Raw genomic sequence first — 12,376 nt, forward strand, 5'->3', positions numbered from 1 at the left:
AATGCAATTGAAGCAGCCATCTCTCCCTTGTTAATTCTTATATTTTAGTCGTATTAAATAAACCGTTAAGATCTCAACTCCTAAAATAAATATTCAGCCAATATTTATGAGCAAGCACTGTGATCTGTGTTAGGAAGTGGGCTGTAGGGAGTCTTCGGAGCGTAGGGTCTACTCAGTGAGATCACAAGTCAATGAGATTACCTGCTTTAAGGACTGTAAGAGGTCCTACTGGTTGCTAGGGCCGCTTAACAAACTGGGTGGCTTAACACAACAGAAATTTTTTTCGCTTACACTTCTGGAGGCTAGAAGTCTGAAATCAAGGCATCCGTAGGGAGCCAGCTTTCTCTGAAGGCTCCACGGGAGGATCCTTCTTTTTCTCTTCCTAGTTTCTGTTTGTTGTCAGCATGCTTTGGGACTCCTCACTCTTAAGGTGCATCAGTCCAATGTCTGATCAGTCCAACGTCTTTGTGGTCCTAGGGTGTTCTGAGTGTTTCTGTGTATACATAGCCCTCTTCTTACAAGGACCCCAATCATATCGGATTTAGGGGCCCACCGTATTCCAATATGACCTCAGCTGAACTGATTATATCTGTTATGACCCTATTTCCTCATAAGGTCATATCTGAGGTTGGAGGTTTAGGACTTCAACTCCCATCTTTTCTGAATGTGTGTGTGGGGGGAAACATAAGAAGTCAACTTATATCAGAGGGATCTTTTAAAAACTTGATGCCTTCTTGTGAATGAGAACAAAATTAAGGATTAACTCTTACTCTGTATGCAGGACTGTAGCATGAACATAATCTGACTTTTCTGGCCAAAGGGTCAACACTTGACACTGTTCCCAGTCAGGCATTTGTCCTTTGGGTGTCAGGGCTGCCCTGCCAGTATAGGGTTGACCCACTCAGAGCCACTGATGTTGACCCACTGGGGAACATGGGCCCCCTCTTCTCTCTCTTTTTTTATTCTCTTCCCATGGTATCTTATTCTGAATGCTAGAATATATACTATTTCGACATGATCCAACCAATTCTTACCAGGGGGACTTGAAATTTTTCAATTCCAACCACCAATTGTCTATGTGTTTTGAGGAAAGGTGTGGGGAGAAGCCTGTCCTGAGCAGACTTCTTGGCCAGGCAACTGAGAGACCAAGAACTTTCTTATGAAGTGAAGAGCCATCTGGACAGGGTCACCCAGGGAAATGCCTCAGGCCTGCCTACTAGTCTCCTAAGTGAGACCCACTTTTAGGGTTGGAACTAGAGCTTTCCTTGAGGAAGAACAGCTTATGAAATCAAGGAGAAAAGCACTTTGAAAACCCTGAATGACAACAGTGGGTTATTTTGATGACCTTCATTTCCCACAGAAACAAAACAAAAAACAGTGCCATCAACATTACTGAGTCAATGCTGTTATTGAAATTACTGTCAGGGAACAGCTAATTAAGCCCAGGCCACGCAGAGGGTACTAATGGCAGATTCCATGGGCTCAGGTAGAAAAGATCTTTACCTCCCTTTGTTGCTCCTCTCCCCAAACTCAGTCCAGCTGAAACCCAAAGCAAAAGAGCAGGAGGGAGGGGGAGGAAATTGTTTTAATCTTCCTTCCCTGCAAGTTTCTGAATCTGGCTTGAGCTAGAGGGAGGAGAACAGCTTAAAGAAGATGAGAGATAACAATTTAGATATCAGATTGTTTTGGAGTTTTTTTTTTTTTTTAAAGATTTTATTTATTTATTTGACAGAGAGAGATTACAAGTAGGCAGAGAGGCAGGCAGAGAGAGAGGAGGAAGCAGGCTCCCCGCTGAGCAGAGAGCCCGATGCGGGACTCGATCCCAGGACCCTGAGATCATGACCTGAGCTGAAGGCAGCGGCTTAACCCACTGAGCCACCCAGGGGCCCTGTTTTGGAGTTTTTAATGTCTGCTAATAAGAATGGACATTGTCATCTGGAAATAACCAGAAGAGTTATGCATTCTGCCCTAGGTATTGTCCAAATTGCAATTCAAGTCTAAGAAGTGTATTTGTTTTGCATGAAATATTCTTTCCAAGAAGTTCTTCCCAGGTGAGGACGTTTAAACGTGCTTGCCTTGACAGGGAAGGCAGACAAATGGCTTTAGCTGGTCAAGGGTTGTATTTCTCACAGCCAAGGTATTCCAAATGGTTTCTTATTCCATGGGATCAATAAACAGCCAGGATCATATGCATAAAACTGTCTTAGCTTCACCAATGCTAATACAGACCATTTCTTGAGCTTCTCCCAAGGTAGAGCCTTAAAAAATCCTGACATCACTGAAATATATGTACAGTAACAAAAACAATAAAAGGTTGAAGATGAGCAAGACAAACTCAGCTCTGGACATGCCCTCAAGACAGTTGTTCAGTGCCATTCAGGCTTTCTTCTTATGCAGAAGAAACACAGACCAAATTTAACTCTGTCAGCAAGAACAAGTCCAGATTTCTGTCACAGTCGTCTTCGCCCCAGATAGGATCTATAAAAAACCAGCCGATGTGAAATGAATTAATGTGACAGGGCCATCACTGTGAGTCATAAAACCCCTTGAAGGACCTCAGACCTGCAGAGGACCACAGAGATGGAAAATGTTTAAATGCCATGATCTCCATTTATAGGCCTCCTTCGTGCTTGAGCGTCCGGTGGCCAGGCTCGAGATCCACGCCACCCCCTCAGCTTGTCCGTGAACAACTACCAGCCCCACAGCCTGTTCATCCCTGAAGGGCCATCCTACACATGGGATCACATGTTTCCTTTTATACCCATACTTCCTTCTGCAGAACCATGATATAATTTGTTCATCTACTTCCTAGAAGGTTTTGTGGGAACATAGGTTCTTTTCAAAACTAGGGTGACTTTTTCTTGTGAAGTTTTTGGAAGGAGGAAGAATCAGAACTAATCTGTCATCCTCTTTCCTCAGTGTGTTCTATCCCCTTCTCTTGATGCTCCCTCCCTATATCACTGTGACTGAATGCAGATTGGTCTTAAGATCCTAAGTCCAGGAAGTTTGGTTTCTCATTGGGTTTGCTTCTTTCCAAACCCTCCCACCAAATGGCAGAGACGAACAACTGAGAAGACTAGCTTGGGCTTTCTGCAAATACAGCCATCTGGCAACCATGCTTTTCCAGTCTTTCAACCATGGAGGAACCTTCTTTCAGTATTGGTATTGACCAGTGAGTTGAGTCCTCAGTGAGAACAGGAAAATATAAAACCCATTATGAAAAAACCAACCAACCAAACAAACAAACAAACAAAAAAACGGTAAATAAGAATGCAGAAGACCAGCAGTCACAAATGAAACACATCAACATGACAGCATCCTTAGAGATCCCTACACACATGGAAAAGAGAGTTAGAATAATAGTATCCGACAGCAGATATTTCTTGAGTCTACTGTATGCCAAGCAGTATTCTAGGCCCCGCAGGTAGAAAAGGACACACTTAATAGAAAAAGGCTGATGCTGACCTTGAAGACCTCAGGCATAAATGGAGATGCAGAAAGGTGAATGTATTCATAGCACAAAGGGGCCGGGAGGGGTTATTTAACAACACCTATGGGAAGGAAATCACCTGAGAGCAGAGAGGTACCTGACCTTTTTAAAAGCAACCAGCAATAGTAAGAGGAATTTTTTCTATCATGTAGGAATATTCAGGGACAAACTAGCCTACCAAACCACTGGTTTGGTAGCATAGAGGGTCTGTGAGCGGGCAGTAGTGTTAAGTCAAATTGACCCGAGTTTGAACCCAGGTTCTGACCTACTAGCAGGATGCCCTGAGCAGATCACTTAGACTTGCTGAGTCTCTATTTCTGAATCTGTGAAATGGTGAGAGTATTGTCTATCTCCTAGAATTCCTAAGGGACAGGGGCGCCTGGGTGGCTCAGTGGGTTAAAGCCTCTGCCTTCGGCTCAGGTCATGATCCCAGGGTCCTGGGATCGAGCCCCGCATTGGGCTCTCTGCTCAGTGGGGAGCCTGCTTCCTCCTCTCTCTGACTGCCTCTCTGCTTACCTGCAATCTCTGTCTGTCAAATAAATAAATAAATAAATAAATAAGAATTCCTAAGGGACAAAACACCATAATCCATTAAAAAAAGATGCTCATTCTAGACTTTCAAAGCAACTTCTCTTCATTTTTCTCTTTTTGGCTTTGGTGCCTATGTAAATGAAGGACCACATTTAAGAGACAGAGTCCTGAAGGAGAGAAGACCTGGGTGGGTGTTTAACCCTCAACTTTGTATTTAAAAAAGAAACAGGATGAAAAAGAATATAATGTAACTCCCCTAGGCATTGCATTAGTGAATGGAAAGAAGTTGCTGGTTCTCCCTTCGAGGCTGTCAGACCTTCAGGGATATCTGAAGAGTCTTACCCATGAAAGTCAAGGCTGCTGACACCATCCCCTTTCAGCATGCCTGCTTGGTTTATGGACAGCCTGCCTGCGCATTCAATACTGGCTCAGGGTAGCCCCTCGGACCCCAGCCCACTCCGCACGTCGGGGCTTCCTATCGATTCTCTGTGCTGTGACTGCTCTGTGGGCCAAAGTCAGGATGGCTATGCTCTGCTCAACTCCAGAGAGGCGGATCTGGGGAGCTGCTGCTGTCCTTCGGGGAGACAGCTGGGTGTCCAGCAGATCTCATAGGTAATTCACACGCTGGAGTCATCGGAGAGCTGGGCCAGCACCCAAGGTGGTTGAGAAATGGGCTCCTTGGGGGCAAAGCTCTCCAGGCTTGTTCATGTAACAGAAGGGGACCCTGCCCTGGAGTTCATAGGGTCAAAAATCAGCACTTCTCAGCACCATACAACAGGGTTCCCAAACTTAACACAGAAAAATACCCAATGTCCAGCTAAATTTGAACTTCTTATAAACCATGGATTTTTTTTTTTTCCAGTCTTGGTAGGTCCCAGGTAACTTTTTGACTTAGAGTGAAAAGAAAAAAAAATGTCCATTGTTTGTCTGAAATACAAATTTACCTGGGTGTCCTGTATTTGTGTCTCAAATATTTCATGGGATGTACTTACGCTGAAAAATGATCCGTTGTTTATCCGAAATCCAAGTTTAACTGGGTCTCCTGCATTTGATATCTGGCGTAGCTACAACATACATAAATAGATGCATAAAGGGAACAGACATGGTTCCATCTGCTATAACCCTGATGTCCAAAGCAGAGAGTCGCCCTTAGGACAAGTCCAAACTTCTCTGTCTGGCATGCCAGGACTTCCACTATTTGCCCTATTCTTTGCCAGCCCCTTTCTCTTCTTTCCCAGTACAGCCATTCTGTTCTAGACTGGACAGTCTTCCTCAACCCTGAACATGTCCAAAATAGCCTACTGTCCATCACACAGGAACATATATTTGTAGTGTTCTTTCTCCACATGGATCCACATCTTAGCCATGTTTCACGACCTACTCAAATCTCCCCCTCCTCTATGTGTTCCACAATAACCCCTCATCAACACACAACCCCCGCCCAAGTCACCCTGAGATCACCCTCTCTTTCTTGGAACTCAGGGAGTGTCTGCTTTCTTCCTCACTCATTTGGCGTTGAGTTGCCTTGTGAGGTAATTTTCATGATTCTTGGTCAGGTATGAACTGATGACTCTAACTCTACAGGGCAACAAATGACTCAGCCCTTTATTCTTCTCCATCTGTTCTGAGCCCCCATTTGCCCAGCTGGTGGGAAAAGTCATGCCAGTGAGAGTAGAGTGTAGGTTCCCGCCACAGGACCACACGTGATACCCAGGCTTGCAGCATGGATGCACTTAGGGACAGGGTGGGTGAGGCGTAGGGCAGGGAGTAGATGCTAACTTCAGTCAGTCTTCAAGTCTGACAATACACCCTGATACACACAAATGTCAACTCCCAAATTACATGGTAGGTCTGGCAACACCTCTTTCCATGGGAGAATGTATTAACATGACTCAGCCTTTAAGATCCAGCTCCAAAGTATTATCTTTGATGAACTGTTTTCTGATTTCTTCAGAAAGAAGCCAACACCCTTACAAGTGCTTGTAGACCCTCCCTGACACTTCAGCCTCCCTTCCTTCTTGCTGCCTCCCCCATCGCTTCCCCTTTGCTCACTCTGCTTCAGCCACACTGACCCCTTCGCTCTTCTTCAAACATGTTGTGCATGCTCCCCCCTCATGGTCTCTACCTTTGCTGTTCCCTCTGACTGGAACGTTCTCCCGCCTCTTATTCACACAGCTATCTCTCCCTTGCCGTAATGCCACTCCTCCGTGAGGTAACTGTTGACCGCCATCTTTATAAACACCTAATCCTTCCCAGCCACCTCCATTCCTGCTCCTGCTTTAATTTTCTCCTTAGCACTTATCATCAGGTAACACACTGGTTTTTTACTAGCTTTTCTATTTATTGTTTATTGACCCCCACACTATAACTGCCATAGCTCTAGTTTCAAAACCCGTTACAAAATCTCTAACTCCACCTAGTTTTATTTTCTGATGTCCACAGACTGCTCTCCCCGCCTCCCGCACCAGAGCCTTTGGTGTACTCTAGTAAGTGAAAAACAAACGTGCCAGGGAATTGAGGCAAAAGAAGTGTGTAACAAACAGTCCTTATTGTGTGGCAGGTAACTGCCAAATAAAATACTTGCTCATTTAATGAAAATTGAACGCTCCAAAAACACGTGCACAATCACCTTCGAGAGGATGTCATCTCCCAAATGTTACCTCCCAGGATCTAATAGGTAATCTTAGAGCAAACCAGTGCGGACCTTTGCAGAGGGTAGAGGAATTATGGGGCATTGCTGTTTCTCCAGGAGAGGTGGAGTCAGCATGTGGAGCCATTTATGTCCTGCCACTCCCTCCTTTCTGTTGGTGTGCCCTTCGCCCAGGTCACACGCATAGGCTCCAACCAGAGTGGCTGGGTGCAGTCCTGGGCAGTGGAGCAGAGTGAAGTTAACTGGTCCCTGCAGGGATTGAACCCAGACTTTGGCCTCATTAGCACCAGCTGCCACCCACCAGTCACACACAGACTCCAAGAAACAAAGAGAGGACACAGGATGGCTGGGGCAGACACATGAATAAACCAACACACCCGTAAATAATGAAATATTTACATGAACCACAGGGTTTAGCAAGACTTCGTGAGGAGCGCATTGAGTGGGAAAGCAGGAGCATCGGTGTTCTTTCCTCTCAACCAGGAAAGGCGATGCCACCTCTGTGCATTTCAAAAGGAGGCCTTAAGTCTCCTCAGTCTGCTAACACCAGCAATTTGTGATGGGGTTTTGCGGCTGTTGCTACTGTTCTTTGGATTACTAAAATACATTTCTTTCTGTTTTAAAAGAAACTAATTGCAAACACCTTGGACACAAAGAGGCTTAATTTTTCTCCCAGCTCAATACCTTTGTTGATGAATAAGAAAGGCCCATAACGCTATTTCTTAAAAGCAAATAACCAACTCTTTCTCCTGCCTTGGTCTGTAGGAAACTCGTGGCTTCCAGAGCTGGCTGTGGGTCACGAATCATTCAACGAACAAAAGGGAGGGTCTTTGGACTCACTCAGAGGGAAGGGCTATACTTTTCACTGCCCATTTATTTGCCTAAAAGCTGTTCAGAGAACATTGCCAGAGCCCTGAGTAGGACTGTTAGCGGTGATTTTCTCAGCCACATCCTGCTTGCAGAGACTGAGGCAAGGACAGAGGACGGCTACTGTATTTGCGAAGTCAAACCCTAGAGTGGGGAGGATGAGAAGAACATGGGCAGAAAGGCAGGGAAGACAAGTAGCAATGTGATATGATGGTGCTGCCCCAGCACTGCTTCTTGGTGGGTGGCTGAAGACACAGGCTGCTCTGCGTTTGTGTCCCCTCAGCCCAAGGAACCGCTGTAGGTTTGCCAGCAGAAGCTGTACCCCAGGTTAGAGGCAGAATAGGTTCTCCATCTCCAGTGACCTGAACCCAGGTTCACTTCCAGGGAGGCAACACCGTGATCTTCTGGGTGTCATCTGGTCCCTCAGCAGCCACTCAGGAAACCAGGTCCCATGTCCCATGGCTGTGGCATTACATCTAACTCTCAGGGTGGAGAGCACCTTGGAATGAATGAGCTCGTCAGTGAGGCTATGAGGCTTACAGCCTCTGCTTGGCATCCGGGCAATTCCAGAGCTTGGCCAAGGCAACCGCGCGGTCAGTGGGGGCTGAGGGAATGGGCAGCACCTTCGGAAGTAAGGAGGTCATAAAAGGGAATCTGAGATCTTCAGCTTTTGGGTCCAATACAATGGGTTTCTCAAAAAATTCTTCCTGCTTCCAAACTTAGTACAAAGTTGTATCACAGAATCATTTTTTGGAAATCTGTTGCCATTCCTTTTTGGCTCACTGGTTTGCTTAAATCCAAATCAGGTCAGAGCTTTGCCTGGAAGGATTCTGCTACCTTCTCCCTCTTTCAGCCCCTGCTGTACTGCTCGTTTTCAATCCCATATTCCTGGATTCCTCCCACTGTAGCCCAGGTGACACCTTTTTTCCTTTCCCACCTAGTCCCGTCCCTCAGCAGAGGATGGAAATTCTCCGAGATTACCACTGGGGACTCCGGTTGCAAGATTGTGACTTTGATACACAAGCCTCAAGAAAGATTGCTCAACCTGTCAAGGTAGCAATTGCAATTAAGCGTACTCCCTTGGGAAATGATTCTGAGCCAGGATATGAGATGGGGAGAACGAGACTCGGCGGCGGCCCATCCAGGTTTATGGTCTGTCTCTGCTCATCACCGTCCAAGTGTTCCTTGCGGCTGGAGTGCTTCGCTTTTCACTTGCAGAGTCGGGTGGTAGGAGGAGGCCCCGAGTAACGGCATGGGAGCTGAGCGAGATGCTGCCCGAGTGCCTCAGTGACATTTTAATGCACTGACGTCTAAGACTTCCACAGAACTCCAGATGTAAGATGAAAAGGGGTTAGGATCCATTTAGCAATGTCGTTAAAAAAAGTGATAGCATATGCATATTTTCCCAGATAGAAGATGCATTTCCCACCATTTTCCACAGACCATTTATTATTCAGTACTTGAACACAGCTAAGGGAGGGGCATGCGGGGTGTGTGTGTGTGTGTGTGTGTGTGCACGAGCATGTGCACATGTATTAGGAGTTATGAGGCCAAAGAATGAGGCAGGAATACGATCTGAAAAAAGTCTCCAGCCTAGCCCCACAAATGCCCAAAGCAAATCAGTACAATGCAGTAGGCTATTTTAAAGATGATGGAGGAACAGGAATCTCCCTGCCATCATTCTTCTTGCCCTTTAACCGTTCTACCCACAAGACCCATTGACGTGATTTTTCTAGGAGAAACTTGAAATTCATTTGGATCCCCCGCCTATTTTATCTACATGCTAACTGTTCACTCAAAAATAAAAATAAAGGATCACGCAAGATGCATGCAACTGCCTTTTATACTTAAGGATGAAAAACTGGCTATGAAGGAGGTTAATGTTGTTATTCCAGAGAGATAACCCCGGTTGCTATGGCGAGGAATCTTCTGTCAATCACTCTCATGAAGTTGGCTCTTCTTGCGAGAACAGCTTCTGTTACAACTGCGGTTTGAATACATTTGCCACTGAGCTTTGACTCAAACGTGTAACTTAGTGGACAGGTCTCTGTTTTATCAATTGGAATATTGTAGACTTTACAGGTGGTGCCTATAGAACGCAGCTGTGTGAAATTGTCTGCCTTCGGAGTGGGCCAATTTCACCACCAGGCTAGATACTCTTCCATCTCTGAAAGAATGAGTAAGGATTCGGGCAAGAATAGAGCTAACTGTGACCACCGAAAGGAGAGGATCCAAAGAATATGTTAGGATAGGTGGTATGATTCGGTTGGTAAAACAGGAGTTCTTTTTCATGGATTAGTTGATTGATTGATTTTTTTTTTTTTTTAAATTTCGGTAGTTTTGATCTGTGGTGTTCACAGCTTAATGATCTGCCTTTCCCGCTGAAATTTATTCAGGCAATAATCCACAAGAAATTGGTTGTTTTCAGCAGTTTATGACTTGTTATTTAACATTTAACAGAATGGCTATTTATTTTGGAAACAACCAATTGTGAGAGGTTTATTGCTATTGTAAACCATAATCAACTGCTTGTATCATTACTAGTTTTGCAAGAGATAAAATGGGCAGCTGCAAGGGGAAAATTGTTGAGTAGCTTTAAACATTTGCATTTGCCATCATACCGGGGAGCTACTTCACCTTGAACTTTGCCTTGCATTTGCAGCAACTATGCACTTGCCTTCAGTATGAAATATTTCGCATTCTGGTTAAAATCGGATCTAAATAAGATAATGCTCCAGAAGGTCTGGGCAATTTTTTCCCCCCAATTACTTACATGGAAAAAGAAGATACAATTTGGATGAGCTAGGACAATGCTGTAGATTACATTCCACTTATCCCAGTATCATACCACAAATTAAGTTTCATCGCTCTTAGAGAAACCCAAGTGTTTGAGTAATATATTCCACCAAACCCTCCGAGACTTCCTTCTGTCACCAGGGTTTCTGCTTTGGCTCTCGCAGCTCCGCTGTAAGATTCACTGCGATGACTAAAACCGAGAACATGATTAGATCTCTGAGCGGCGCTCAGCCTGGAGCCCCAGCCAGCTCCTGCGGCCCTAGACCAGGATTTATAGAAGACACCATGTGCATACAAGCCACACCAACTCTCTGGGGCAAGTTCGGTCTGAGATGTTTGGAATTTCTGGAGGGAACCATACAGTCCAAGAACGGAGGCCATGGAGGGGAGTGAGGGTCTCAAGGTCCCCGGGGGGGGGGGGGCTGGACAATGAAACTTTGTGACAGCGGGCAAATCATTGTGTCTCTCTGAACCTCAGTTCCCATTCTTAAAAATGGAGACAATAATAATAATGCCACCTTGGGGCGCCTGGTGGCTCAGTTGCTTAAGTGTCTGTCTGACTCTTGGTTTCCATTCAGGTCATGATCTCATGGTGGTAGGACTGTGGCCTGTGCTGGGCTGCCAGGCTCAGTGGGGAGTCGGCTGCCTCTTCCTTTGCCCCTCCCTCCACTCTCTCTCCCTCAAAAACGTATACATAAATTAAAAAAAAAATACCACCTCTCCTACTATGAAAAGTTTTTCCTGAGACACAAAGAGTGGGATAATATATCAAAAAATACATTATGAAAGGGTTAAGATACAGCACACTGCTATAATTATAAACATTTTATTTTTAGATATTCTGTATGTCTGCAAGTAGACTAAACCAGTTAAACAGCCACGAAATATTTCATTTCAATACATCTGATATTTAAAGCTTTGTTTTGCAACAGGACTTCCTCAACCAGAAGTTTTTCCAGGCAGGAACCGTGTACAGTAATTTCTAGTTCAGAGAGAGGGCGGTAAGAAGAGGGGTGAATTTTGATCTCCTGCCTAGGAAGGAGGAATCCATTTTCTTTCTTTCTTTCTTTCTTTCTTTCTTTCTTTCTTTCTTTCTTTCTTTTTTTTTTTTTTTATTTTATTTGTTTATTTGACAGAAAGAGAGAGACAGTGAGAGAGGGAACACAAGCAGGGAGAGTGGCAGAGGGAGAAGCAGGCTTCCCGCTGAGCAGGGAGCGCAATGCAGGGCTGGAGCAGAATGAAGGGCTCGACCCTGGAACCCTTGGATCATGACCAGAGCTGAAGGCAGATGCTTAATGACTGAGCCACCCAGGCACCCTAGGAATCCATTTTCTGATGGTCAGCCCCCTTCCTGCTCCTCCAACATGTCTGCTGAGGGTGTGTTAGAGCTTGGGGAGGGGGGCATGGTTTTTATTAGTAGTACCTGCATTCCAAACCACAGCCCCCAGAGGGGTTTTGAAGATTCAAGGGACACAGAGAGCAGAAGGGTGACAGGCAAGGGAGGAGGGACAGAAACAGATGCACAGAGAAAGACACAAATATGCATAGAGACAGAAAGAGGGAGGGAGGAGGAAGTGGCTCTGTGGGTCTTCCCAGGTTGTCGACTGAGCCCTCATTAATAGCCTTAGGATGTGGACAGAAGGGAGGAGACAGGCCAATGGAAAGAAAACTGGAGAGTGTATTTTTGGGGGGTGGAATTGTTGCAAAAAGCAAAAATCATTTGCAAAAATGACAGACTTGTAATTAAAAAAAAAAAAAATTCCTCCAAACCTCCATGGCTTAAACCAAGAAGTGTAAAGTGGTGTGAGGAGGTTGGCAGCATCCTCCTGGAGAGACCGGGCAACGGAGACTTAGCAGGGCTGCCCTGTGGGCAGAGGGCTGGGGCTGATGGGATCCAGAAACCACGCCCAGGCTCCGCCCCTTCTCAGCCCTGTCCCACTGGAAAGGGAACCAAAGCCATACTGTGATAGGGATGCCAAGGATCCTTGATCTTTTATTATCCTGCAGATTTCTAGAGCAAAATCACAGTAATAGCCATCTTG

This window comes from Mustela nivalis (assembly GCF_964662115.1).
Source record: "Mustela nivalis genome assembly, chromosome: 15".
Classification (NCBI taxonomy): Eukaryota; Metazoa; Chordata; class Mammalia; order Carnivora; family Mustelidae; genus Mustela; species Mustela nivalis.